The following is a 27545-nucleotide window of genomic DNA, read 5'->3' as shown; positions in this document are numbered from 1 at the left end:
TTCCAAGAGTCTCCAGGATGTTCAAGACCTGGAATGTCCCACGCAGAGACAGGGGCTCCATGGAGACCTCCCAGGGCTTTCTGGGGATGGTAAAGAGCCCAGTGCTCAGAGGCAGTCACAGCCATTCCATGGTGACATCCCAGGGCACCTTGGGCTGAAAAGGCACCGATCTGTCACAGGCACTCACAGGGGCTCCACGGTGTCATCCCAGGAGTCCCCAGGCTGCCAAAGACCCAGGATGTCCCAGACACTCACAGGAGTTCCTGTCATGGGCAGAGTGGGAGCTTCAGGCAAAAGCTTTGTTTCTTCCTTGGAGAAACTCCTGCTGAGTCATGGGATGGAGAAATGGCACACAGCAGCCACCATAGAACCCATAAAACACTCTAGGACCCCTAGACTTCTAAAATTTCTTCTCAAAGAGGAGTCTGGGAGTGGCTGGATCCAATCCCAGCCCCAGACATTGACAAAGATGCAAAAGATTGGACAGGAGGAATTGAACTTGTCCCACAGGATTAATGATGGAATACCTGAGAGATTTCTAGAAATACAGCTCTGATTCTGATCATGATTAGACAGAAAGATCTTGATCAGAGTTATTTCCTCCACAGCATAGGAGATCTAACAATTAGAATATTCTGCTCTAGGCAGCAAGTTTGAAGTCAACAGGGCCTTGCTGGAGTTGTTGGAGCACACTGCAGGCAGAGCCTCCTGCTCCAGCAGGAGCTGCCTTTCCTGTGCCATGAGCAGGGCAGGTCCCGCTGCAGGAAAAGCCCCAGGCCAGCCCCAGCACAGGGAAGGGCTCGGGCACAAGGGCAGAGTGCCGTGCTGGGAGCTGTGCCAGGGAGAGCCTGAGGCACCAAAGGCACCTTGGCAGCAGCAGCTGCTTGCAGGCCATGGCCAGAAGCCTCCCTTGGCAACTCGGCCTGGTGGCCACCACTGCAGAGCTGCTGCCTCAGGGCTCATTCTTGGCTGGGCTCTGAAAAGCCACTTCTGCCCCAGGAGCGTGACTGGGAAGCCATTGGCCCCAGCACCTTGAGGACAAGATATTAATGACAAAACTCTTCATGCCAGCAGAGCCAAGGCAGGGGCAGAGGAAAGGGGAGAGCCAGGCCCAGGGCACAGGGCTGCCATGGTGATGGCTGGGAGGCCACTGCCCCTGCAGCAGCCTGGCTGCCTTCAGCAGACATTCTGGCCAGAAGCCTTGTGAGGGCACTCAGCACAGCAGAGAACACACACTACGGGAATTCTGTTCTTGGGGTGGGGAGGGTTTCACTGGGTCAGGCTGCACAAAGATCCCATTCTTGGACAATTCCTGGGATAGGGCATCCAATTCTCTAGAAAAACAGCTGCAGTTTCATGCCACTTTCATAATTGTAGAATATTTCTTCCTTCTAACAAATGTAAATCCACCCTCATTCAGTTTAAAGATATTGACCCTTTTTCTGTCATGGCAAGATTTGAGAGACAATAACTTTGACCACAATTTTTCCATTTTCACAGACCTTATTTTTTTTCCAAAAATCTCCCAGGATGGGGTTTTGGAGGCCTCATCACAAAACCAGCAGGGGGAGTCTGCAGGCTCTGGGCTCAGTGGTGTGGAGACTGAGGACAGAACAGGAGTAGCCTGGGAGGGATGGAAGGGTGGTTTCAGAGGGGCAGGAGCTTTTCTTCATAGTGGGAATGAGCCTGAAGAAGACATAATAGCACCAAGAGCAGCTGGGGAGGTGCAGAGTGGACACCAGCAGAAAGGAATTTCCCTACCAGGGCAGGGCTCTGGTGCAACACGTCCCCAGCAGTAGCCTGGAGCAGCCCAAGGCTCTGTGTGGGCAGGCAGAGGCAGGCAGGAGGCAGAGCTGTCAGCACAGGAAGGGCCCAGCCAGGTAGGGCAGCCGGGGGATGCTGACAGCCTGCAGGGACAGAGGTGCAGGGCAGGGACAGCCTGGGCTGCACAGGGATGGGCAGCAGCGGCAAGACAGCCCTGACAGAGGCAACTTGGGCAGCACTTTGGCCATGGCTGCTGGCCCTGGGCCTGAGGCCATGTGAGAGTCTGTCCAAAATATCCTTCATTTTTGCCTCACGGTTGCCATGAAGAGAGACCATCAAAAAACTAAAAACTGCTGAACCAGTGGTGGGGGGGGAAATCATGTGCCTCTTAGTTCTGTTTCCAGAGGTGTTTTTTGCTATACGCAACACTGAATTTGAAGGAGCACCCTGCCCTTTTTCCTGAAAAATGGTCCTGGAATTTCTCTCTGCCTCCTAGCCTGGCTGGTTTGAGCTTTAGCGTGGTCCCTCCTCCAAGAGAAAACCCCTCTCGCCCGTCCTCAACCATCGTGATAGACAAGTAGAGATGTAGGCCTCTTCATCAAGGACCCAAGACATGAAACCCCTGTGTGAGAAGGCTCCCTCTCACCTTCTTTCAGAGACTGGGACTGAAACCCTCCCAACTCGGGGGAGCTGTGCAGAGGGCAGGGAGGAAAGCTGCCCAGAGCAAGCACAGGTGCAGGTAGTGGGCCATGAAAACAATGGCTCTCGCTTGCTGCCTGGCTCGACTTTGTGCACCCCTGAACAAATACTATTCTTTCCCCCGAAGACCTTTGTTTTGGTTGTGAAATTCATTCCCCCTTCCCCCAACGAAAAATAGTATAACTTGGGGTCCAGAAGAACTGTGCCTCCAAGATCTCCCCGGACATGGCCTGGCAGACTCCATTGGCTGGATCCCGAAGGATAACGCAGCACCACGTTTGGTAGCTATAACCCACCCCTCCTCTTCCTCCCTCTTTTCCTTATTTTCTCCTTTGTTCCCCCGGTTCCCCTCACCAATGCATTTCTCTTGTGGTTATTTCAAGAAAATTGCACTTGTTGATTGTTACTGCACATCTCCTGTGCCGTGTTGGGTTTTTTTGCACCCTGAGATCACCCCTACGAACCATCACATCATCCATTCACTAGGACGGATCATGACAAATGGTCTCCATGATTCCATGGGGCCTTGAAATGTCACAATGATCTCCATGGATCCACGGTGCCCCTCAGGATCACAATGGCCCTTTGGCTCCATGAGGCCCTGAAATGCAGCAACGGCCTCTTGGTTCCACAAAGCCCTGCTGCTTCACACTGGCCCCTTGGGACCATGCAGCCCAACAGAGCCGCAATGATGTCCTTGTTTCCATGAGGCCCCACAGTGTCACAATGGTCCCTTGGATCCATGGTACTCTGCAGTGTCACAATGGCCCCTGCATGTCACAAGGCTCAAAAAAGTCACAATGGTCGCCATGGTTCCTCAAGACCCCACAGTGTCACAATGGCCCCATGGATCCATGGTACTCACAGTGTCACAATGATCTCCTTGGTTCCACAAGTTCCTACAGTGTAACAGGCTCCACAAGGGCCTGCAGTGTCACCATGGCCCATTGGCTCCACAACGCCCCGCAGTGTCACAATGGTCTCCATAGGAAGGAAACAAGTGAGCCCCAATGGTGCAGGGGCACATGAGAGGCAGTCACTAGAGGCCAAGGCTAGCCAGACTTGACTGTATTAGCAGATTTTATCTGGGAGCAACCCTTGGATACAGGGAATTTTAGAGGTGGAATCCTAATTTCAGCCATGGGAGGCTAGACAAGAAAGACAGTTCTTTTGCATAGGAATAAAAGCACAGAGCCCCAGTGCCTCATGGTCAGATGGGAAGTGGCCCTTGGCATGGCTAATTCAGTGGGACCTGTCAGACAGCCCACAGGAGGCCAAACCAGGCAGACCTGTTCCATGTTCCCCTGATTTCATGGAGTCCCATACTGTCACAATGATCCCCTTGATTCCATGAGGTCTTGCAATGTCACAATGGTTTCTTGGTTTCATGAGGCCCACATGGCTCCATGCGGTCCTGCTGTGTCACAATGGCTCCTTGTTCCCATGGGCCCCACAGTTTGATCATTGACCCTTGCTTCTAATAGGGCCTCTGAGTTTCACAATGGCCTCCTTGATTTCATGAGGTTCCATAGTCTCACCGTGGTGATCTTGGACCCACATTGTCACAACTGACCCATGGTTCCATGAGGTTCCGTAGTGTCACCGTGGTCGCTGTCAGAAGCTGGATGAGATCGACGTGCCGAGACACCTTGGGATGCTCGGAATGCCCGTGTGGGGCCAGGGCTGGGTCAGGCCTTGGTTTGTGGTGGGACAGAGCCCCGCCCCAGCCCTGGCCTGGCAGAGCTGTCAATCACACAGCAGGGGGTGATGTTAACCCAGCTCTGATTAGCCCAGCTGTTAATCAATCAATCACACACTAGCAGCTGGTGCTACCCTGGCTCTGATTGGACAAGCAACTGGCAGTCCCACCCCAGGGGCGGGCCCATGAGGGCCCAGGGTCTTAAAAGCCAGAGCACGAGGCCAGCCCAGGGTGTGGATCCTGCCTGTTTCTGGGGTTTCTGTGTTAGTGATGCTGGAACCTGAGCAGTTGGTACCTCTGTGCATGTCCTTGTCCTTCTATGGATCTTCTGTTTTTCTGTTGTTTGCTATTTCTTTTTCTAATCCTACTTACCTGGAACCTTTCTGGGTAACTTAACATCTTAAGGGATAAAGGTTTTTAGATTCAATTTGCTAAGTTATTGAATTTAATGCTATGGTAAGGGTTTCATATTGAAGTGGATGTTGTATTAAACCCTTTGCAAAAGTTCCTTGATTGTCTATATTTTGCCAGTAAAATTTTGGGTCCTTTTGACCTCTTAGCTCCATTGATCAGAGCATGGTGCTGGTGTCAGTGAGGCTGTGGGTTCAACCCTGTGTGGGCCATTCATTTATGAGCTGGACTTGATGATCCTTCTGGGTCCCTTCCTATCAAAAATATTCTTTGCATCTGGCCATGTTGATAATATCTGGTTGGTGTTTCTCCTGTGCACCAAACTCGAGTCAAGGAACCTTTGGTTACCCCCAGCATTTCAGTGTTCTGGGGTGTTGCAGCCCTGCAGGCTCACAACGGCCTCTTGCTTCCATGAGGCCCCACAGTGTCACACTGGCCCCTTGGTTCCATGGGTCCCAACAGTGCCACAATGATCCCCTTGGTTCCACAACTTTCCACAGTGTCCCACTGGCCCCTCAGTTCCCTGAGGATCTGGAGTGTCACACAGGTTTATGGCATTTGTCCTTGCTGCCCCTCACATCCCCCTGGCCCACAAACAGCCCTGAGCCACCCGTGAGGGACAGGCCCTGCTGTTCCAGGCTGGGCTCAGGGCTTGGCCTTTCTGCTTCCTGCAGCCATGCTCAGCACTGCAGTTCCCTGCTCAGAGCCTTGGGCTCCCTGCAATCCTGGCCTCAAGGATCTGCTCTCAGCAGTCCCTGGGCAGCCTTTGGCACTCCCTGCCCTCACTGGGGCCCAGCCATGCTCCAAGGCACTTTTTGCTGCTGACTCCTTGAGCAGCTTCTTCATCCTCTCCGTGCCTGAGGCTCCTGGACCCAGCTCCAAACCCACCATGGGGATCATGAAAATACAGAATGTCCTCGGGGACTCTTTGTCTCCCTTCCATTGTCTTTGAGTCTCCAGGGCTTGCGCAGTGATTGGAGTCAGTTTGGAGTTCTGTTCAGGAGGAAGATTTCAAAGTGCACCTCATGATTTTTAGTTTTTTAATCATGAGTATTGTTTTTTATTTTTCAGTTCATTGAAGAGCTGATAGACGTATTCCCCAAGTGATCTTGATGCTGAATGTCTCCTTAGGAGGTCTGGGCACAGAGAAGAATGACACCCTTGCAAGCTGACTCTGTTTGGACAACCTGCTCCTCATCCCCAGCCTCACCATGTCTGACATCATCCTGAAATAAAGAAGGGCCAGGAGACTTCTTCTCCTTTTTAATGCCTTTATTAAAAGTGATCAGCTCAGGATTGGGTGGCACGAACGGGTCTGCAGTCTCCGTCGTCTTCCCGGGCGACTCAGAGGAGGAGGATATGTGCAGCTCTGTCCACAAGGGGCAGAGCTGGGGGAATCCAGTCCTCGTGGGAGCCTTTAGGGCGTGATTCCCCGTCAGATGTTGCCCCACCCACTCAGTCGGCCTGGTCTCACCGCCGGGGTCGTCTCTCATGGTCAGGGCGAGAGGGGCCGAAGGTGTTCCGCATCTCTGCAGGCTCAGCACTCGGCTCCTCACGTCCAGACATCACTCCAGTCTCTCAACTCTTAGGTGGCTCGTCGTTTTGGGGTCTTCTCTGTACACCGGGGGACCCATGCTGCATTGTGGTCTTGGAGTCACTTTGCATAGCCCCCCTCACCTTCTCAGGTCTCTTCTACTGTTCGGGAAGGTTCCCACCCTTCTGGGAAAGGTACAACTTAGCCTCGGGCGAGGCTCTGCTGATACAAAAGGAGCGATTAGCCACAACGACTCGTGATTAAAATAACAAAACACGAAGAACTTCAGCAGCTACCCGTGGTCTGGCTGCTTTTTTGTAACTTTTTCTCACAAAAAAATATTACCCGAATTTTTGTTCATAACAATCCACCTGCAACTAACATCCAAAAATATAAAAAAAAATTAGTGCAATTTATTATTTATTTTTAATATTTTTTTCAATTAAATGGATTTATTGTATTTATTTCTTATTTGTAATAATAGTTGTTTCATTTCTATTACCTAATTTTATATTTATATCAAAAATCTATGCGTGTTTAGCAACCAATAAAATTAATGGTAACTGGTTCTAAGTATCACAATTCCCTTCATTCACTAATTCAAGTCTATTAGTTATTAATTTTTACCCTCTTTCTGCTACTTCGCCTTATGTTTAGTCGTTTTGTAATCTTTTTAATCATGTTTTTCTCACACATGGTTCAAGGGGGCACTTGGGCTTACATGGAAATAATTATTGGGCACATTTGGGGCAGTTTTGGGTCTGGGGAGGGAATTCAGAGAGAACTTGAGCGTCGGGAGAACACTTAAGGGAGCCGGGTGGGAAATGGGGGGTGGGGGGGAGGCACTCAGGGATTCTGAGGGACAATTCGGGGTCCAGGGGACCCCTTGGGGATGCAGGGGGGCCCTTGGAGATCAGGGAGGGGAATCTGGGGCCCTTCGGGGTCCGGGCGGGCCCTTGGGGGGCTCTAACGGGGCTCTCTGGGCGCGAGGGTGAAAGCAGAGCGCTAATGGCGCCCTGCAGAGCGCGGGGGTGACGGGAAATGAAGTCCCGACTGCATTCAAACGCCACGAGCGCCGCGGAGCATGATGGGAGCTGTAGTCCCGGAAGTAGCTCCACTGCAGCACTTGGGGGTCCGGGGAGCCAGTTGTGGGTGCGGGCGGCCACTTCGGGTCCTCAGGGGGCACCTGCGGGGAACCTATGGTGCCGGGAAGCCCTTGGGGGGCACCTACAGAGTCGTTATACGTCCCTTTGGGGCACGGAACATGACGGGACTTGTACGGCCGGAACGGGTTATGTCGGGGCTCTGGGGTCGCGGGGCATATTGAAGATGGTAGTCCGGCTATAAAGACGCCCTACGGTGCGCAGAGCATCACGGGAGATGAGGTCTCGGCTGCACTGGCGCTCAGTGGATGCCGCGGTGCATGATGGGAGCTGTAGTCCCGAAAGGACCCATTGCTCGCTGTCATCTTCACCAGCCCATTCCATCATTCCAGAGGCTGGTCCATCACAGGGGATGTCCTAAATCCACTCGGTGCCTGCTTCTTCCCCAGGTGTCTGTAAGGTTGCTTTGGCAATGAGTACTACACTCTGATTAAATTCTTTCATGAGGCACCTGTGCCAATAGCACCCATTTCCAAGCTCAGGACAGTGTTCCAGGCAGTGACATGGGATGCAGGGTCTGTCTGCAGTCATCACTTGTCGTGGTGGGTTTGGGGTATAGTCAGTCTGCCAGGACTCCCCACACTTATATTCCAGCCCTCAGGAGCAAAATCCTCCCCAAAAAGGTTTTTTATTTGGGAGGTCAAAAACTCTTTATTTGATATTTCTGAGCCCAAATCCTCCCTAAATGAGTGTTTCTTAGCTCCCTAAACTGGTATTTCAGACACCAAAATATCCTTAAATTGATGTTTCTCAGCCCAAAATCTCTCTAAATTGCTGCTTCTGAGCTAAAAATAGCCCTAAATTGCTTTCGTTGAGACTCGGAGCTCCCTAAATATTTTTTTTTCCCGAGTCAAAAGCCTCCCAAATTCAGTGTTCTGGAGCCCCAAAGCCCCCAGAATTGCTCATTCTCGGCCCCAAAGCTCCTGAGCTCACCGTTCTGGCTCCGAAGCTGCTGACACAGGGGTTTCTAAGCCATGAAGTTCCCAGATCAGTGTTCCAGAGCCCTGATGCCCCTCACTCACGCCCTGTGCCCGGCGTGCCATCAGCCCGTGGGGTTCATCCCAGCCTGGGAGGCTCCGGGAGCGATGGGCGGGGAGCGCTGGCTGTGCCCATTTCCCACCCCCAGCCAAGGAACCGCTCCCTGACCGGAGCGGGGAAACCTCATTTAGGGGAAATCGGTGTAAAACCGGGAAAGGAGCTGCGGGGAGAGAGGGAGGAGCCCGTGGGGGCGGGAACGGGTCGGGCACAGTGAGCTAGTGAGCTGTATCTATCCCGGTTTTTAAGCAGTGCTCGCACCCCAGCGCAGAGCGGCTTCTTCCCAGACCTGTCCCAGGTAAGCGCCTGCCCCTTGCTCCCGGGTTTCCTCAGGGCTTGCTCCTTCTGCTCCCGAAATTGATGTTTCTCAGCCCAAAAGTTCCCTAAATCGCTGTTTTGGAGCTCCAAAGCTCCCTAAAGAGGGACTGCAGAGCCCAAAATCGGCTTAAATTGGTTTTTTGGAGCCCAAAAGCTCTCTAAATTGTTCTTTTTGCTCTGAAAATATCCCCAAATCATTCTCCCTGATTCCCAAAGCTCCCAACATGATTTTTTCTCAGCCTTGAACTCCCCAAATCAGGGTTTCATAGGCCTGTGTGTCCCTAAATTGGTGTTTAAGAGCCCTAGTGCTCCCTAAATCAGTATTTCTGAACCCAAATGCTGTTTCAGGTCCCAAAAACGTCCCCAGGTCGGTGAGCCCCAATGCTCCTGAGACTCCTGTATTCTCAGCTGTGAATGTCCCCAAATACCAATTTTTGAGGCCAAAAGTGTCCTGAAATGGTATTACTGAGCCCCAAAGTATCCTCAATTGCTGCTTTCGAGCCCCAAGTGTCTGGAGACTGAATTTCTGAGCCCTGGAGTTCATTAAATTGGTGTTCCTGAGCCCTGAAGCTCCCCAAGTTGCTTTTCCGGACTTGCAGAGCTTCCTGAGTTCCCTTCACCTGAGCTCCAGGTGAAAAGGCAGCGCTTGGGAGGTGGAGCACACGGGCCAGCAGCCAAGCAAGGCAGCAGCACCCGCGGCTGTGTGAGCAGGAGCCCCGCCAGGGGAAGGGCTGATACCTGCCCAGCACATTGACACCACACCTGCCCAGCCACAGGGGGCTGTGGCACTCAGGAACCACTGCCCTGGAGGTCCCTGGGGTGGCAATCCTCCTCCAGCTGTCCTTCAGTCCTGGTGGGATTTCCTAAAGAATATCAGTGTCTGCAACAACAGAAGCGTGACCCTGCCCAAACAGAAATGTCTGCAGCAGAGCAATCTGCACAGTCTGCAGCCTCCCCTGTGGGCAAGGCCAGTGCAATCACTGTTGGCCATGCACAGCAGTGACACCCCCTCCTCACAAGGCCTCTCGGGCAGTGACCGTCCCTGGGCTGGGCACTGCTGAGGGCCCTCAAGTGCTGAGATCAGTTCTGCCACAGGGGATTGAGTGGGAAAAGCTCCCTGGACTGTCCTGCGGCCTTCACTGAGTTTTGCTGAGGCCTGAAGGAGCCCTGCTGCCCTCCAGGGCCCCAGGGCTTTCAGTGTCTTTGTCTCATCAAGGCCTAGCAGTGCAGCAGAGGGTGGGGGACCAGTCAGGAAGGGTTGGAGGGAGACCACAAAGTAAATATTTCATAGAATTCCTATTCAAAGCCGATTGTCCCTTCCCACCCACAGTCTACAGACACTAATCCAGTTCCTAATTCATTCCTACATAGAGAAAAAATCGTCCATTCAGGCCTTATTTATTTATTTAATGTTATTTTTGACCAATAGCAAAAATTGTTGCCATGACTCTTGCTACACATTAAATGGGAGAAAAGTAAAAAGTAAGTACCATGTTGATTAGGCCCAGCCTGGATGCCATGAATACATTATGGCCAAATGTTTGTTTCTTTGATCTTGGGGGATCAGGAAATATTTTTAGTCTGAATATATAATAAATAATTATTTCATGGAGTGAGTAGAACTTAAAAATATAAAATATAAATATTAAAACAATAGCTCACCTTAGCACCCCAGACAAAGCATAATGAGATTTCACCACCACTCATACAATGCTCCTGGATTTAACTCACATGCTGGTATTAATGTTGTATTAGACTCAATGCATAACTCAAAATGTCTAATTTATTGGGCCTCTGTTGGCAGACCAGACTCTGTTGGTCTCTGGGCAAGAGACATCACTGACAATGCAGAAGAGAGAGTTTTTTGTGAGTTTTTTTTTGTTTTCTTTTGGCTTGGTTTTTTTGTTGTTGTTGGTTTTGTTTGTTTACCTTTCTCCTCTCTCCCTGCAGCGCCTCATTTTCTTTCCCTTTATCCTCTCCTCTTCTGTCTTTCCTCCTTCATTTTCTTTTTCCACCTCAAAGCTTCCACTTTGGCTCAGGATTGCAGCTCTGGCCCTGCCAAAAATAATTCTCCTGTCTAAAGCAGTTGTCAGGGCTCCTTCCAAATATGAGAGACAGAGAGGACAATGTGTCTCTGACTGTGAGAAGTGGGGTGACCCATCCCTGGAAGCACAATCATCTTTCCATGAGCGGTGATCTGAGCTAATGTCTGTGCTCATCAGTGATCAATGGCAGAGGCACGTCCAGGACAGCTCCACATGCACATCATCTACTCATTGTTACTGTTTGAGAAGCCATCTCGCTATTGCTCTGCTTTAGGAGAAAACCCCTCAAACTCTGAGCATTTTTTGCCATTTATATGCTTTCCCTCCTTTCAGACCAGAGCAAAACAGCAAAATGTAGTGGGAGGAGATGGAGCAGGGTTCATTCCTGGGAAATCACCCCTGGCATTTCCTGTCTGATGCCTTCAGTTAGACCCGTGGGACAGCCATGGGCCCTGGGGCTGTGACTTCTCTTGGGTCCCTGCCGGCATTTCTCTATTTCTAATCCTCCCCTCTTTTCCTCATCTGGGTCTATCTCTCCTTGGGCACCAGGAAAGCTTTCTTACATGCAGCAGCTTTTGGCATGGGGTCCCTTAATTCAGTCCAGGTCCTCCTTCTCTGGAACGTGGCCAAAGAAAACAGAAGGTCCCAAGGAGCAGAAAGCCCAAGGAAATGGAGTGCAAGAAAGAGGGAGAGCAGAGCACAGCAGTGAGCTGTGCCCTGAGCAGACCTTTCCTCACTCCTGAGCAGTCCCTGTTTCTGCCTTCACCTCGTCCCTGCTGCTCTGATGGATGTGCTCAGAAGGGACAGGCGGCTTTGTTGGAAGGGTCAGCAGGGCCCTGCTTTCTGCAGCCAGCTGTGCAGAAGAGGATATTTAGGAAACTTCCCAGTCTGACCCTTCCCAAGGCTCTCTGGCCATCACACTCTAGCCACCAGAGGTGTTCAGTGTTGGGAGGAGCCCCTCCACAGCAGTGGCTGCAGTGCCCCAATTGGCCCTGCTGGACTCCCCACACCCAGCTCCTGTGTCCTCCCTGGTTCCAGCCCAGGTTTCCCAGAGCAGTCTCAGCTGTCTGATTCCATAAAGCCATTTATTCCCAGTGCAGTGACACAGGAACAGCCTGAGCTGTTCCCCCAGCAAGGGAGCCCCTCAGTTTTATCCCCTCAGTCTGCATGCCCAAGGCTTAAGTCTGGCTCTTCCTCCCAGGCCCTCAGCTCCTGCTGGGTCTCTCGGTGTCCCTTCCCCAGCGGTGCCACCACTCTTGGTGCCCTTTGTTGGGCTCTGTTGGCCATTCATGAGCTCTTGTCTCAGGCTCCCACCTGGAGCTCAGCTTGCATCAGGCACTGCAGCTGCCCCAGCCACCTGCACCAGGTGTGTTCACAGCCAGGAGAGGGGAGAGTGCGAGTGAGGTGATTTCAGTTTTGTCTTTGTGACCCAGCTTGCTGCTCTATTGGGAATTGCTGAAAAAGCAAAGCAATCGTCCCCAAGTGGAGTCTGGTTTGCCCATGGTGGCAGCTGGAGAGGGATGTCCCAGGCTTTATGTGAGCTCTTCAGTTGTATTTTTTCCTCCTATCCAGTTGAGGAGGGGGAGTGAGAGAAGTTTGATGGGCATTTGGCAGCCAGCCTGTAAATATTCTCAGTTCAGTCAAAGAATGAACAGAGACAATTTCTCACAAACTGAACCTAACAATCCTAGGGAAAAAAAAAAAACCAAACAATTATTATCTCTCTTTCTATAACCATTGTTTATAAAAATGGCTTGTTAGAGTGTACTATTCATAGTGCATCAATAGTGTGAGAGGTTTTCACCTTAAGACCAATCAGGTCTTACGTCCACTACTGTTCCTATATGAACTGTATATTTCTTAATACTGTACACGAATAATAAAGTGTCTTTCATGCCTTCTGCATCACGGAATCAGTGGTAATTACTCCCTGGTCGGGACACCTCCTGCGTCGACTCCAGCCAAGGTCACTTGTCCTTTCACCATAGATTTCTTCATAGCTGGTCAAGATAACCTCCAGGATTTGAGTCTGAAGGAATGGAAAATGGTCCCTTGCCTCTGAGGAAAATATGACTGGGGTTGAACACCAGGTTCTGCACTCTGCAAAAGCAGAAGGTCTTAATTTTTACCAAGGAAGATGAAGTGTGTGTCTGCGAGAATTCTCAGAGCTCCAGGGCAGACAAGATGAGTTAGGGACCAGCTGGGAGTGCAACAGAACATCTTATCAACTGCCTTATCTTCTCTAGTGCTGAGATGTTGCTCACCACAGAGATTTTGCCCCTCTTTTCCCTTGCATTGCAGAGTGAACCTAGAGAAAATGATACAGGAGACCACAAGCAAGGACTGAATATCTTGGAAAGAGCTGTGTTCTGTTTAGACAGTGATGCAAGGCAAAATCAGTAAATTAAAAAACCCTGAGTAGATCAGCGGTTTGAGTAGTATGAGGGATCTATGTGTCACAAAAAAGCTCTTAAATGCATTTTTAAAACCTAAGGGGAAATATCATAGTGAAGCTTCCTCTTGTTCATTTTTCTTTTTCTTTCCAGGTGAACCTAATGGCCACAAAAGAGGGAGTTCATGGCAGCATGACCAAGAAGGTCAATTTGAGTTCATAAGTAAGTGTGGACTCATGGCTCCCATTGCTCTTGCCTGTGTCCATCCTTGGGAACCTTGGATGGGATGTGTTATTCCTGAGAGAAGTGAGGCCAGTGGAGATCTCTCCCCTGAGCACGTTGCCTGCAGAACCCCTTCCAGAGCACAGCAGAAGGCCTGGCCTTTGGGCTGGGATCAGTTTGGTCAGAGGGCTGACCTCCTTTGACCAGGGATACATCCTACTTTAGCGGGGGATGTTGCTGAGCAGGGCTTTGAGGGTCAGGCTGAAATGAATGTGCCAAGGGACAGTGAAGGGGCCTGGGAGGTTCCTCTCCACTCCTGGTGTGTGGCAGAAGAGTCTCACCCTCTCGTGGGTGGCTGTGCTCTGGTGGGACTGAGGCACCTGTGTGGTGCCTGAGTGCTGTGGCAGCTGAGGCAGCTCCCTGGCCCAGGAGAGCCTCAGTGGGCCCGAGGGTCAGGGACCCCCAGCACTGCATGGGGCTCCTGGGCCAGATGTGGGATGTGTTCTGCCCCAGAACCTGCTCAGTGCAGCCCTGGAGTTCCTTGGGGAAAGGTCCTTGTTAAATATCCTGTCTTTGATTTTATTTTCATGTGCACCTGATGTCCAGTGTCTGTGGCTGCTGGCTGTCTGGCTCAGAAAGGTGTAGAAGCGCTATTCAAAGAGCTAAGTAAGTGTGCTGGACCCCATTGCTTGTGTCTGTGGCCATCCTGGGAACCCTTGGGATGGGATGGGATGTGTTATCCCTGGGAGAAGTGAGGCCAGTGGAGATCTCTCTCCTGAGCACATTGCCTGCAGAACCCCTTCCAGAGCCCAGCAGAAGGCCTGGCCTTTGGGCTGGGATCAGTTTGGTCAGAGGGGTGACCTCCTTTGACCAGGGACATGTTCTACTCTAGCAGGGGTGTTCCTCACAGTTGGTAATGGTTTCAAAGACACAGCACATCCCTTCTGGGATTTCCTTTCCTTTCTTTGAGCACTAAAAGAGGAATCTCACCCTGGGTTTAGCTACAAGGACAAAAGTCAGAAGCCTTTCTGTGCTGGTGAGTGCCAGTCCTTGCCCACACTACCTGGAAACTGAACCCTGCCAAGCAGGAAGGAGATCCAGAGCTCTGTCCTGCATGAGGGCCCAGTGCAGTCAGATTGAGCAATCCCACCTGTCCATAAATTCCCATTTCCAAAGGCCTGCAGCCAGTCCTTTGTTACATTGCCCATCCCTATGCAGATGCCCAGGATGCCAGGGTGCAGAGATGTCCCAGCAGGGGCTTTTTCCCAGCACAAGCAGAAGGAGAGGAAACAAAAAACCAACCTGTAGAAGACCTAAGAAGAGACCTGTGGGAACCCAGAACATCCCTCTGGCAGTCCAGGATGGCCAGGACCCCTGCCAGGGGGCTGAGAAGCCCTGGCACGGAGCCCAAAACACCAGTGGATTTGATTATGACCCGTGGAGCAAATTACGGACCTTATATGAAGATCAGCAGGCCACAACAGTTTAAGCAGAATATTAGTGAAGTTATCATAGGATGGAAAAGTAGATTTTGGGGTTTTTGGTATGGGGGTTCAGGAGGCAAGATGGAGGTAACTGGGTGTGTCCAGCCTTTCTCCTTCTTCTTCTTGGCCTCCATCTTCTGCTGTGATGTTGGCACTTACAGATTGGTTTAGAGTAGAAGCTCACTGTCTAACATAGGTGATAGGTATTGGAAAGTAATTGTAAACATTGTACACGTAGTTTTTAGTATAAAGACATAACACCGCCCCGGGGGCAGACAGAGTGCCTCAGACTGTCCTGCTGAGCTGACCTCGGCAGGGCAGAAGAAAATTTTTTATAGATAAGATAAAATAAACAACCTTGAGACTGAGAAATGAAGAGCCCTGACTCCTTCTTCAAGCGTCACGCTGGGAAAAGAGACTTTGAACTTTTCTTGGGGTCACTCTGAGCAGCAAGAGACCCTGAGAAATTGGCATCCCTGGTGGGCTCCAAGAGGGCACCCAGGTGGGCTCTTGGCAAGCAACCACGCCACAGCCATCAGCCGCTGAAACCCAGCCCGAGAAGGAAAGGAAACAGGCACTCTCAAGGGAAAAATCCAGAAAGAGCATCTCGACCTCTGCTGAGGAGATTCATTTCAAGCTCGACCCGGAAAGAGGAGGACCAGAAGCATGCCTGGAAACCCTCACCTGCGAGCTGCTGGACGGTGACCAGGGCAAACTCCGGACTGACCTTGCAGATGATTCAGCTTTTGGTAAGAAAAGTCAAAATTGAGAACATGGGGGGGACATGCTCCCAGGAACAAACCAGCATCTTGTCAGCCCTACAGGGCATGGCAGCCACACACCCTGTGAAAATCTCTGAAGAAAGATAAAACGGCCTTGAAGCTTTTATCCCCAGCAAGGGTAATGTTAGAGGCAATTTCGTGGAATTCCGCGGGGGCTGCCAGCTATCAGCAGGCAGCAGTATTCTCTCGAGGATGGGGGAAGTCATCCTGCCATCAGCAGGCGGCAGTTGCCCTTACCGACCAGGGATGGGCAAAGGTAATCCCTAGCAAACAGGTGTGGGAGGAATTGGCATCATCTCCAGAGTGCCCAGGGTCCCATGGGTCCCCAGAACGCCCAGAAACCCCAGAACTCTCAGGTGGAGGAGGGCGGAGGGGGTCGGGGAACCCGGGGCAGAGCCGCTTCTCGGCGACTGGCGAACCCGTGCCACGGCGGCGCCGGCCGGGAGCAGCCCGGGGGGGCCGCAGAGGCGGCCGTGGGGGCTGCGGAGGCCGGCGGGGGCCCACGGGGGCAGCGGGGCAGTCGCAGGCACAGCAGCGGCGGAGGCGATAACGCGCACGGCGGTGCCCGCGATCGCAGCAGCGGGCGGTCGGCAGCGTGCAGGGCACGGCCGGCGGCTGCGGGGACAGCGCCGAGCGGGGCCGGGCCGGGCGGAGCGCGGGAGCGGGAGGCGCGGAGCTGGCGGCAGCGGCGAGCGCATGCGCGATGGCGGCGGCGGCGGTTTCACGCAGGGGGTGCCAAAGCCGCGCGCGAAGGGCAGAACCCGCGCGACTGCGATGGCGGCGGGCAGCGGCACCCGGCGAACGCGCACGGGCCGCGGCAGCCGCGCCGGGCGGGACTGAGGAGGACGGGACGGGACGGCTGCAGCGTCCCTGCGACCGCCACGGAGCGCGGCAGGCGCCCGGTGATGACGCACAAACCCGGCAGCCGGAGCGGGGCGGGGTTTTCCCCAGTGCGCAGACGCGGCACGGACGCGGCCGAGCGGGGACCGGAGCCAGGACGGGACCGATGTCGGTCACGGGCAGAGGGGGCGTTCCCCAGACCGCGCCTGCGCCGAGAGAAGCGCCGGGGAGGCGCGGTCGGCGCGGGAGCGTCCGCACTCCCGTGAGGGCAGCGGCAGAGACCGGGCGCGGTCTGGGTGCAGAGGGTGCCCGAGGGACCGGCCCTGCTCCGGTCCCACGGCAGCGGGCACGCAGCCAGCCCCGGCAGCCAGCACACAGTTTCAGCCTCCATCAGAATCTCAAGCGGGAGATTTTTCGCGGCTGCAGCGCATGTTGTGTGAGGCGCACCGAACTCTTCAACAGCCCGGTCCCACAGAAGTGACGGAAACAGCATTTACCAGATGATCAGGCTTCAGATGCAAAAGATGGACATGTAAAAAAGCTGTCCAAAATCAGTGTAAAGTGAGAAAGCACACAGGCCTTTTCCCAAGATACAGAAAAAAGGGGAAACCAGTGCAAATCAGGGGTATTCCAAATATGAGGTAGATGGAAATCTTCTATTGTGAAAAATTGCCTCTCAGGGAGGGAAACCACCATAGAAAGATAGAAGTATTAGTAATGATTCAATTACCTGAAATGTCTCTGAAGACAGAGCATTTGAGAAATATCAATCAGATCCTATCTGTGGGGTCACCAGCTGATTCTCCAATGGTCCAGAATTTTGTTGGTATTGAGTTTGTAAACTTTGTTATTTTTGGATTTTATAGGTGGTACTGATAAATAAGGATTGTTACTAATCCTATATTAATACTTTAAAAAAGTTGTCATAACCCCTTCAAACTCTTCCTGTTGATAAGTTGATTTTATAAGGAGAATTCTCAGAATTTATAAGAATTATGATCAAGGTTTTGTTGTAATATTTACAGCCAGCTTTCATGTGTTTCACTGTCTCTGTGTGATCATCTACAAGACACGTGTCTCTTCAGAATCTTGTCTTTTTGTTTCTTAACTACTCATGTTTTTTGGGTTTCTTTTAAATCCAGATTGCCAGTTTCATGGTTTTCTTCAGTTATTGTTTCTTCAGTTATTATAGAGTACTTCATCCAAGAATTCAAGAGGTTTGCTGTGTTTGAAGAATTTCTATTCTGACAGAAGTTTTGGAGGGATTCAATTATTTAATGGTTTGATTGATCTTTAATCCTAAGGTTTCCTATTCATAATTGCTGGTTTTAACAGTCTTGTTTTAAAATGTATTAAGTGATGTCCATCAATTAGAGATTGAGCTCTGGCCAAGTTCTAGCTGTACTTGAATGGAATGATTGACAATCAGCCCAGATGTTTTCTGCATCAAAAAGTATTCAAGTTCTTTTGGCTTGGCAATTTGACCATGTATGATAGCTGAGCCTGTTTTCAAAGGGAGTTTGGAGAAACATGAATCTTGACACGAGTTCTCCAGCTCTCTGTTGTTTTAAAGTTCATCAGCTGTCGCAGACTCTGGGATGACAGTTCAGTGTTGTAGTGACTGATAATGGTGTGATTGCAGATGTGTCATTGGTTATGTGCATTATCTGATTGATTTCTAATTGCTGTTATCTTACATTTCCCTATGCAATATTGCATAGAGACTGGAACAGAACAGACCAATGTTTTATTTTCATATATGCAAAAAGCCAATCATATAATGTGCATTTTTCACAGTGCTGGTAGCACGTAGCTGCGACCCAGCTTTGTCTCCCCTTCCCAGGGAAGTCCTGCTCCATGACCTTTATCTGCCTCCCCAGCATCTCAGTGGTAGGAAAAGCCACTTGAAGTGGCTGGTGGATTCTCCCTCAGTTTTTTGGCAGAGGCTTTGAGCCAGGAGGTTCTCTTGAGGGCTGCTGGCTCTGGAAACCTCTCCTGAGCTTGCAGGTGTGGAGTAAAACTCCCTGCTGGGCCAGTGAACAACAAGTTATCCTCTGATCCATCTGGGACCCCCATGGCTTGGGGTCAGCCCTTGCTGGGGAGCTGCTGCTTGGGAGAAATAGCCACTCCCTTTTCATAAGTTGAGAGAGATTTATTAAACCTTATCAAAGATGCAACAGAAGACTGAATAGAGAAAATGTGGCGCCAGGAGCAAAGGATTTTCCGCACCATGTGCTCTCCCACACAATGGAGGTTTTGCCTTTTAACCCTTTAGCCCCTCCCAAAATTCTGTCCATTGACCCCTTCTTCACTGTCCAGTGGTGGAGTTTACTTCCTCAAATCTTGATTGGAGGTCAGATGTCACTGTAGTGACAAGCCAACCCTCCCAAATATCCCAACCCTGGCTGTCCCTTGATAACAACTGCGGGGGTAAAAAAATTTTTCTTAACCTCTATACATGGTATTTGTCTGTTAATTGTGAGAGTCAATCATTGTGGCATTCACATTCTCTGAACAGAAACACATAATTCTCTCTCTCAAGGTTTTTTCTCCTGGAGAATCACAGAGAAAAGAAAGAAAACAATTCTTATCTCTATCATGTGGAATGTGTTAGGAAGATTATTTACCTGAAGTGATTTGTCAGTTGGATTCTGCTGAGGATTGTTTTGTTTCCTTGGCCAATTGGAAAAAGCTTTGTCCTGGCTGTCTGGAGACAGTCACAAGTTTTCTTTAGTATTTTTTACTATTCTTTGTAGTATAGTATGCTTCTTTAATATAGTGTAGTACAATGTAATATAATATAGTTTAATAAAGCAACTGTTCAGCCTTGTGAATCAATGGAGTCAGCTGCCAATCATTCCCTGCAATGGGGCATCCTGCTTTTTGATAAATCATCACATTACTCATCTCTCACACTGCTGCTCCTCCCCAAGTGCTTTGCTCTCCTGCACTCACACTTCTCTCTGCCAATCTATGGCTTATTAAACAGTCTGCTGGCTTTGTCTCTCCTGTGGCTGCAGGCAGCATCGATTCCTGCAGACAGGGAGAGAGCTGTGGCTGGAAAAATTAATGGAGGGGAAAGAAACAGGGAAGGAGAAGGACTGTGGTGAAGATCACACTACCCTCCTGAGGCTCCTGGGGGAGAAGGCAAAGTTGCACCAAGACCCCATGCTGTTCTCTGATGACATTTTTTTCATTGAGCCAATGGTAAGTGATAGCTGAGACCTCATTTTCCTCCTCTTCTTCCTCCTCATCCTCCTCCCCCTCTTCCTCCTCCCACCCACTCTACCCCCGGCTGCGGTCACTGGGCAGATCCTCAGCTGGCTCGATGTGCTGGGAGGGAAGACATTGAGTTTCTGGTGCACCTGCAGAGCTTGCCTAAAAATGCCAAATGCTAAAAGCATTTCTGCCCTGGAGGCTCAAGGCAGGGCTGGGAGCCTGACAAGGCCAAGCTGTGCTGCCAGGGCCTGAGCTCAAGGGCACTCTGTGCGTGTCCTTGCAGTGTCCACAGGGAGCAGTTCTTGTAGGTAGGGGCTCCCCCCACACGTGAGGTTCAGCAGAGGCTGTTGGAGCACTGCCAGGCCACATTCTGACCTGAAGCTTGCAATGGTTTGCTGGGAAAGTGAGGCCAAATTCAGCCTAAGGCTAATCATGGAAATGCCAATCCCCCCCTGTAACCACGCCTTGCACTATTTCTGAGTGTCCCTTCCAGTGTCCTCTGTGAGCCTGGACACAAGGGTGGAAGGTTGAAATGGGCCTTTGGAGTTGTCCTGCACACAGGGACAGAAAACCTTTTCCTTTTCTGTTTCTGCAAGCAAACCACCACGTCCTCGTATCAACTAGAGCCCTGATTCTGAGTACTGGCATTGTGAGAGACGATGAAGGCCTGGTGTCTGCACAGTGCAACATCTCTTCTCATCTTGGAGTAAACCCTAGAATAATGCCAGCCTCTGCTTTCTTTCAAAACAGGTTAAACTAATATTTTTATTTCCAAGGTTCTGGTTCCAGGCAAATTTGGGAGAGAACCCCCAAAGGGGCTCCTCTAGGAAAGCAGATTCAATCGGCCCCTCCCCCAACTGGTCCTGGAGAAAAGACCTCCTTGAAGTGGAAAAAACCTGTTTATTAAACAATAAACCCTAAACAGTATTAATCAATAAAACCCCTTGCTGCTCCAAAAGAGATGACAAACTCAGAAAGTCCCTCCCTGGGTTGCAGCTCAGCTCACTCAGTCTCTGATCAGTCCCTCTGGGGCTGGAAATGTCGCAGGCCAGGCCCGGCCCGGTGGCTGCAGCTGGAGCTGCCGGTGCTCTTCTGGTGTTCAGTCCACAGCAGTTTTGAACACGTCCAAAGAAAAGGGAAAAAAACCCCACAGTCCAGGGAACTTCTTTGCCTCAGCAAGCTAAATTAACTAAAAGCAAAGGAGAGCTCTGAACCGCTGTCTGTCCATCCGCAGACAATGCAGTCCAGGAGCAGGAGTGTGGAGGAGTGAGTGCAGTGTCTGAAAACAAACTGCTGCTTCTTCTCTCCCCCCTTCACTCTCTGCAACAAGTCTTAAAGGTGCAAAACTTATTATTGAGCAGAAACAGAATAAGACGATTTGGGATAAAAGCATCATATAGTCAACCCAGGACAGGGATCATGTTCTCTTCTTGTGAAGAGCCACCAGTGCACAGTGGCAGTTGCATCCCACTGTAGCTGACAGCAGCATGATGTGACCAAGAGCCTTTGTCAGAGTAGCAGGGGTATTGTGGAGAGTGGGAGCTGAACAGCTGAGCATTGAGAGCTTCCAGCGCTGTGTTGAGCTGGGTTTGGAGTGTTTCCTTGGGCTCCTTGTGTTGTTCACTCATTACTAATGCTCTAAACAGAGGCTTACAGAAGTGTGGTTGAAAACAAGAAATGTGAAGTTTGAAGAGAACTGTTTTGCTGTCTCTTTCTGCTGTAGGAGGGAGAAATCGGGCTGAATTGTTTGGCCAAAATCAAGGTGACCTTCAAACCCCTGGAAGCACTGGAGTATGGAAGTGTGGCTTACTGCAGCATCTCAGGTACAGCTCCTTTGCCCTGCTTCTCTCCCCCTCAGTGAAGCCATGGTGCAAGCCTGAGCCCACAGGGCTCCCATGGAAGTGCTGGGAAGAGTCCCTGGTCAGCAGGGCAGTGCTGGCACATCCCTCCTGGCCCTGCAGCTCCCAGGGAGTCTCCTGTGCCAGGCCAGGGCTCAGAATGCTGTGTGTGCCTGACTGATCCCAGAACAGCCCAGGCAGTGCAGGGAGAGGTTTTCATACCATGGCTTTGCCAGCATTCCCTCAAAGGCCAGAGAGCTGCAGAGCAGAACAGCTTTAGTGAACAAGCACTCAGCCCCTGCAGGCCCCTGGCCTCCAGGATGATGGGTCCATTTGACATGGATCCATAATCAGGCAGCAGGAGCTGAGTTAGAATTGTGTTCCCTGAGCCTGGATCACCTCCCAGTGCCCAGACAGCAGCAGAGCAGAGGTGGCTGAGCCCCCCTGAGCCCAGGGTGTTGGTAGAAGGAGCAGCCTTGGCCAGCACCTGCCTCTCTCCCTTTGTGGGAATTGAGCCCTTGCAGCTCTGTCTGTGGAAATAGAACACAGTGCTGAGTGTCAGGAGTTGGGGACTTTGGCAAAAATGTCCTGTGTTCCTGGGCCAGGGAGTTTGGCAATTGCCAAACTCAGTAGGAGCTTTGTGCCTTCACTGAATGGATTTCAAAGCTCCTCTAAGTGCATGGGAAGAAAACCACAGAATCATAGTATGTTAAGGATGGAATGGACCTTAAAGGCCTTTGAGCAGGGACACCTCCCCCTAGAGCAGGTAGCTCCAAGCCCCATCCAGCCTGGCTTGGAACACTTTCAGGGCTGGAACCTCCACAACAGCCCTGGGGAACCTGCTCCAGTGTCTCACCACCCTCAGAGTAAAGAATTTCTTCCTAATATCAAAGCTAAATTTCCTTTCTTTCAATTTATGCCTGTAACTCCTTGGCCTGTCGCTACAAGGCAGCAGAGATGTTTTAAATTCAGCAGACTGGTGGCTGAAATTGGAAAGCAGCCCAAGGAATGGGTTAGAAATTAAAAGTCAGCCCCGAGGCTGAGGGAAGAGGAGGGTCCATATCCTCTCCTGCAGCATCAGGAGCTGGTTGCATCCAGCTCAGAGTCAGGGACTAGCACTGAGGCAGCCTGGAAAATACAGTATAACAGAGGGAATGATTGTACTGCAATGGACATCTCTCCCCAGACTGTGAGAGCAGGCTGCCCCTGCTCTCAGGGGAAGGCCAAGGACCCTTGGTAGAATTCAGCTCTCCTACTCTGTACATTGGGAACATTTCTATTGACACCCCCCACGTCTGTGAGGTGAGCAGCAGGGCTTGGGGTGGATCCTGATGGCTCCTGAGGGAGGAGCAAGCCTGGTGGAAGTGTGGAATTGCTGCCGACCTGGGCAGTTGTGAGCAGGGAATATTTGATGTACTGGTGAAATCTGAGAGGGTCTGAAAGGTGTGTCTGTTGTTCATGAAGCCCCAGTTCCTTCTTTGGGAATCAGCTGGGAGGCTTGCTGCAAAACAACCCCTTGGCACATGAAACGAAGCCTGGGTCAAAAAGGGATGTTCAGAGGCTTTTGTGGCAGTGCCAGACACAAGGCACCTTTGGACTGGGCTGTTCAGAAGCAGCTGGAAGAAACTGGCTGCCTTTGAGCTTCAGTCCACTGCAGACAGCTTCCAGTCAAGTGTCTCCTGCTTACTGCTGCAAGTCACAGGAAAGCCATCCAGCCTCCTGGCTCAGTGCTGGCCCTTGCAAAGGGCTTGGGAGTTCTTTCCCTTGCTGACCAGTCCCTCACCACACTTCAGCCTTGGTGCATCTCTGGCTCTAGAAAGAGAAAAGTGTTCCTGGGAATAAAGCAAAGCATTTTTCTACCTATTTGCCTCCTCCTCAATAGTGTCAAGTTTGCAAAAAAAACAAAGAGAGAGCAGCTGAAAGAGGTAGAAAATGAGGCACTACATCATGCCAGACACTTCCAAAAGCTTGGCTGTGGGATGCAAAGACATGCTGAGTTTTCTTACCAAAAGATGATGCTGTCTATACATTTTGATGCTGATGCCTCATAATCAATGTATTGTTTTCATGACATGGGAAAAGGTGGATGAGTAGATGGTGCTGTTGGAGCTGTGCTCAGTGGGGCAGCAGCAGCTCTGGGGTGATTCCCTACGCACGTTGCTCTCAGGGCCAGGTCTGAATGAACTTGGTGATGCTGACCAGAGGGGCACTGCTCTGTGTCCATGGGATAACCCCAGGGTTGTGGACTCCAGTTCTGTGGAGTTGCCGCTGCTTTGCATGAAAACCTAAAGGCAGAACTTGTCCTGTTGTATTTTTTTGCCATTCAAAGCATCGTCTGCTATTTCTGGGTATTAATTGCGTCATTAGACAATAACTCACAAGAAGGGAAGATTCCACATGTATTTCCGCTTTGCTTTCTTGCTGCTGCAGGTGGAACTGATAAACCTAGGAGCTATTGATGCTCCCTTCACCTATAGCCCTTCAACTGCAAACGTGGGCTTCTGCTTCAAGTTTGCGCCCAAGGAGGGCATCGTTGCACCAGGTGGGAACCAGACTGCTCAGATCTCCTTCAGTGCCACCATAGTGTGGAGGTTTGAGGAAGAATTCCAGTTCAGTGTGGCTGGATCTCCTATGTCTGCAATCCTGACTATCAAGTAAGCACAGTCAAAGCCAGGCACGCACCTGCACGTCCTCAGCACAAGAGAAAGGGGCCGCTTCATGTGAGCGGTCCCAGCCCCTCCACGGGTGCAGGATCGGTGCTGAAAGCCAGACAACTCTTAGCGGTGAATCACTCGGCTCGTGCGTCAATGAAGAATGCAGCTAGCTGCAAGAATTAATGTGAATTGCAGGACACATTGATCATCCATACTTTGAACACACTTGCGGCCCTGGGTTCCTCCCAGGGCTACGACTGTCTGAGCGTTGCTTGATTATGAGTCGCCATCCGGCGGCCACCACGGTGGTGCGGCTGGGGTCACCTCGCAGGCAAGTTGACTGTGGTCAGCGGCGGTGGTGATGGTGGCTCGCCGGTGCCCTGAGGGAAGGCGGTCAGGGGTTTGGCAAGGGATGCGTTTCCCTTGGTGGCCTCAATTTTTTTCCTGTGACTCAGCAGGCGTCATCATCGTCACGGCCGTCGTCATCATTGTTGCCGCCCAGGGCCTTCATCCCCCTATATGCAGACTCAGGGACTACTCCGTAGCTCCCCACTCCTGGAGTGAGCCACTGGGGCAGAGTTTGTCCTTGCAGCGCCCGTGCTGCAGTACGGTGGTGATGGCAGCTGAGGAGAGTGAGAGACGGCGTTGAAAGCACCACCGTGGGCCAAGAGAACGGAGAGGGCAAGAGGGAGATGAGGCGCAGACCTCACCCCCAGCCTCTTCACCGCGCGGGCGGCTGTCTGCAGGTGGGTACCAGGGCGGTACCGTGCCGGGCTGCTGTGCTGCCGAGCGCGCGAAGTGAGAGCACTGGGGACAGATGTTCCGACCCCCTCCTCCTTTCGCCTGCCCTCCTCCTCTTCGGTCGTTGTCTCGGGGCGCAAATAGCACCATGGCTTTTCTCTCTCCCTCCACCAAGGCCATCACGTGCCACCTGGTCCCCCATCAGGGCTGTCTCTGCCACACTCCCTTTTCGGTTCTCATCTCCGGGATGGGGTCTCCGTCTCCGCTTCTCTCCCTCTGGCTTTGTTTTCCTCTGGCGCGCAGGTGCCAGTGGGGAGGAAGGTGAGGGTAGTAGGTGGGAGAAGCTGGCTGGCTGTTGGCCTGTTGGCATGCCACTTCTTTAGGAGCAGCATGGGCCAGGCGGTGCGGCCCAGCTTTCAGCTTGCAACCTCAGATCAGACATGGTGACTGAATTTAAGCATATTAGTTAGCAAAGGAAAAGAAACGAATGAGGATTCCCTCAGTAACGGTAAGCGAAGAGGGAAAAGCCCAGCACCGAATCCCCGCCCCGCAGTGGGGTGCGGGACATGTGGCGTACAGAAGTCCCCTTCCCTGGCAGTGCTCTTGGGGGACCCAAGTCCTTGTGATCGAGGCCGCAGCCTGCGGACAGTGTGAGGTGGTAGCAGCCCCTCAGCGCGCCGGGGCCAGGGCTTCTCAGAGTCGGGTTGCTTGGGAATGCAGCCCAAAGCGGATGGTAAACTCCATCTAAGGCTAAATACCGGCACGAGACCGATAGCCAACAAGTACCGTAAGGGAAAGTTGAAAAGACTTTGAAGAGAGAGTTCAACAGGGCGCGAAATTGTTAAGAGGTAAACGGGTGGGGCCCGTGCAGTGCGCCCGGAGGATTCAACCCGGCGAGTTGCAGTTGGCCGGCTCGGGTTGGGCAGATCCTCGCCTCCGCCTCCCCTCCGTCCCCCGGGCGAACCCCATCAGCGGGGGCGGGCTGGGCGGGGCGGGCCAGTGTGGGGACCGCTGCCCAGCCGGTGGGTGATCCTGGCCGGGCACATTTCCTCCACGGCTGTGCACTGTGACCGGATCCGGGTCGGCTGTGAAGGCCACCGGTGGGCAGGTGGCCCAGTGCCGCGCAAAGAGCGGCAGCGGGTGTTACAGCCCTCGGGCAGCAGGTCTCGCCAAATCCCGGGGCCGAGGGAAAGGACCGCCGCCGCGCCCTCTTCCCACCCCATCGGCGGCACCGTGGCAGGGGGCATCGTTTCCCCCCCTCTCACGGGGGGGCGGCATCCTCGCAGCGTGGCGTTTCTCACAGGGGTGTGGGGGCCGGGACCGCCGGCCCATGGCGCTGCTGTCAACCAGGGCGGACTGTCCTCAGTGCGCCCTGACCGCGCGGTGCCGCCGGGCCAGGCTCACGGGCCGCATTGGGGCACCCGGAGTCCATGGCAACGTCGACTACCCACCCAACCTGTCTTGAAACACAGACCAAGGAGTCTAGCACGTGCGCAAGTCAGGGGCCGTTGTCGAAAGCCCGCGGCGCAATGAAGGTGAGGGCCGGCGTGCCCCAGCTGAGGTGGGATCCCGGGACGCGTGTCGCGCCGGGCAGCCCCGGGGGCACCACCGGCCCGTCTCGCCCGCCGCCCCCTCGCGGGGCCGGGGAGGTGGAGAGTGAGCGTCCGTGCTAGGACCCGAAAGATGGTGAACTATGCCTGGGCACGGCAAAGCCAGAGGAAACTCTGGTTGAGGTCCGTAGCAGTCCTGATGTGCAAATCGGTCGTCCGACCTGGGTCTAGGGGCGAAAGACTAATCGAACCATCTAGTAGCTGGTTCCCTCCGAAGTTTCCCTCAGGATAGCTGGCACTCGGCAATGGGCAGTTTTACCCGGTAAAGCGAATGATTAGAGGTCTTGAGGCTGAAACGATCTCAACCTGTTCTCAAACTTTCAATGAGTAAGGGGGCCAGCTCGCTGGCGTGGAGCTGCACCATGGAATGCGAGTGCTCAATGGGCCACTTCTGGTAAGCAGAACTGACGCTGCAAGATGAACCGAACGCTGGGTTAAGGCGCCCAATGCCGACGCCCATCAGAGCTCAGAAAAGGTGTTGGTTGATCTAGACAGCAGGACGGTGGCCATGGAAGTCGGAATCCGCTAAGGAGTGTGTAACAACTCACCTGCCGAATCAACTAGCCCTGAAAATGGATGGCGCTGGAGCGTCAGGCCCATACCTGGCCGTCGCCGGCAGTGCGATGCCCGCGGGGGCTAGGCCACGACGAGTAGGGCTGCTGCGGTGCGCCTCGAAGCCTGGGGCGTGGGCCCGGGTGGAGCTGCCACAGGTGCAGATCTTGGTGGTAGTAGCAAATATTCAAACGAGAGCTTTGACGGCCAAAGTGGAGCAGGGTTCCATGTGAACAGCAGTTGAACGTGGGTCAGTCGGTCCTAAGCGATAGGTGAGCGCCGTTCCGAAATGGTGGGCGATGGCCTCCGTTGTCCTCAGCCGATCGAAAGGGAGTCGGGTTCAGATCCCCGAATCCAGAGTGGTGGAGACGGGTGCCATGAGGCGCCCAGTGCGGTGACGCAACTGATCCTGGAGAAGCCGGCGGGAGCCCTGGGGAGAGTTCTCTTTTCTTTGTGAAGAGCCGGGTGCCCTGGAATGGGTTCGCCCCGAGAGAGGGTCCTGCACCTTGGAAAGCGTCGCCGTTCCGGTGGCGTCCGGTGAG

General features: G+C 52.4%; 1 non-coding gene across 1 annotated transcript; it reads left to right on the top strand.

Moving 5' to 3' along the window:
* The first annotated feature begins 24218 nt into the window (after window positions 1-24218).
* LOC128937704 (5.8S ribosomal RNA) lies at window positions 24219-24371 on the top strand. The gene has a single exon (XR_008483063.1). It is a non-coding gene; the product is annotated as a 5.8S ribosomal RNA (ribosomal RNA).
* The last annotated feature ends 3174 nt before the right edge of the window (window positions 24372-27545 follow it).

This window comes from Melozone crissalis, unplaced genomic scaffold, assembly GCF_028551555.1.
Source record: "Melozone crissalis strain CALT ecotype California unplaced genomic scaffold, PUWL_Pcris_2 ptg000021l_1, whole genome shotgun sequence".
NCBI lineage: Eukaryota > Metazoa > Chordata > Aves > Passeriformes > Passerellidae > Melozone > Melozone crissalis.
Note: the sequence above shows the minus strand (reverse complement) of the source record. Positions and strands in the feature narration are given on the sequence as shown.